Genomic DNA, 2,500 nt, shown 5'->3' with positions numbered 1-2,500 from the left:
AAATGAAATAATTCAGTAGATACAACACTATTAATATAAATAAATATTTAATAACCATTCATAATGGAATACATGCACTTGGAGTCCATGCCAGAATATCTCTTTGAAAACATAAAAAAAAGTGTTTGTTATTTTGGCCAAATCCTCAGTCACTAAGCCATCTGTTATGAAAATGATGATGATCGTTGATAGGCTGAAACTCTGCTAGGGTTGCACCCGAAACGGTACCCTACTCCCTATATAGTGCACTATGGGCCCTGGTCAAAAGTAGTGCATGATATAGGGGAAAAGGTGCCATTTGGGACACAACCCTGCTCTCCTTACTGATCATTAGCTTAATGGTCTCATTTATCTGAGCAGTCAGATCACAGAGAGTCATAACACGTCTAGATACCTGTTCCAGTTTGGATAAGTAATGCTGCTTTGTTTGTTTCTCTGAGTCGCTTATTACTGTAGTTAGTACATAATATATATATACTGTAGTTAGTACATACTATATATATATATACTGTAGTTAGTACATAATATATATATACTGTAGTTAGTACATACTATATATATATATACTGTAGTTAGTACATAATATATATATACTGTAGTTAGTACATAATATATATATATATACTGTAGTTAGTACATAATGTATATATATATATACTGTAGTTAGTACATAATATATATATATATACTGTAGTTAGTACATAATATATATATATATACTGTAGTTAGTACATAATATATATATATACTGTAGTTAGTACATAATATATATATTACTGTACTAACTACAGTATATATATATTATGTACTAACTACAGTATATATATATATTATGTACTAACTACAGTATATATATATATTATGTACTAACTACAGTATATATATATATATTATGTACTAACTACAGTATATATATATATATTATGTACTAACTACAGTATATATATATATATTATGTACTAACTACAGTATATATATATATATTATGTACTAACTACAGTATATATATATATATTATGTACTAACTACAGTATATATATATTATGTACTAACTACAGTATATATATATATTATGTACTAACTACAGTATATATATATATATTATGTACTAACTACAGTATATATATATATATTATGTACTAACTACAGTATATATATATATACATTATGTACTAACTACAGTATATATATATATATTATGTACTAACTACAGTATATATATATTATGTACTAACTACAGTATATATATATATAGTATGTACTAACTACAGTATATATATATTATGTACTAACTACAGTAATAAGCGACTCAGAGAAACAAACAAAGCAGCATTACTTATCCAAACTGGAACAGGTATCTAGACGTGTTATGACTCTCTGTGATCTGACTGCTCAGATAAATGAGACCATTAAGCTAATGATCAGTAAGGAGAGCAGGGTTGTGTCCCAAATGGCACCTTTTCCCCTATATCATGCACTACTTTTGACCAGGGCCCATAGTGCACTATATAGGGAGTAGGGTACCGTTTCGGGTGCAACCCTAGCAGAGTTTCAGCCTATCAACGATCATCATCATTTTCATAACAGATGGCTTAGTGACTGAGGATTTGGCCAAAATAACAAACACTTTTTTTTATGTTTTCAAAGAGATATTCTGGCATGGACTCCAAGTGCATGTATTCCATTATGAATGGTTATTAAATATTTATTTATATTAATAGTGTTGTATCTACTGAATTATTTCATTTATTTTCAACATGAAGTAGTCTGTTCTGGGGTTGTTACTATAGCAACGTGAAGTGGTCTGTTCTGGGGTTGTTACTATAGCAACATGAAGTGGTCTGTTCTGGGGTTGTTACTATAGCAACGTGAAGTAGTCTGTTCTGGGGTTGTTACTATAGCAACGTGAAGTAGTCTGTTCTGGGGTTGTTACTATACCAACCTGAAGTGGTCTGTTCTGGGGTTGTTACTATACCAACCTGAAGTGGTCTGTTCTGGGGTTGTTACTATAGCAACATGAAGTAGTCTGTTCTGAGGTTGTTACCATACCAACATGAAGTAGTCTGTTCTGGGGTTGTTACTATACCAACCTGAAGTGGTCTGTTCTGGGGTTGTTACTATAGCAACATGAGATAGTCTGTCCTGAGGTTGTTACCATACCAACATGAAGTAGTCTGTTCTGGGGTTGTTACCATACCAACATGAAGTAGTCTGTTCTGGGGTTGTTACTATACCAACCTGAAGTGGTCTGTTCTGGGGTTGTTACTATAGCAACGTGAAGTGGTCTGTTCTGGGGTTGTTACCATACCAACATGAAGTGGTCTGTTCTGGGGTTGTTACTATACCAACCTGAAGTGGTCTGTTCTGGGGTTGTTACTATAGCAACGTGAAGTGGTCTGTTCTGGGGTTGTTACTATAGCAACATGAAGTGGTCTGTTCTGGGGTTGTTACTATACCAACCTGAAGTGGTCTGTTCTGGGGTTGTTACTATACCAACCTG

This window comes from Salvelinus alpinus, chromosome 21 (genome assembly GCF_045679555.1).
Source record: "Salvelinus alpinus chromosome 21, SLU_Salpinus.1, whole genome shotgun sequence".
Classification (NCBI taxonomy): domain Eukaryota; kingdom Metazoa; phylum Chordata; class Actinopteri; order Salmoniformes; family Salmonidae; genus Salvelinus; species Salvelinus alpinus.
The sequence above is the reverse complement of the archived record's forward strand: the minus strand, read 5'-3'. Positions refer to the sequence as shown.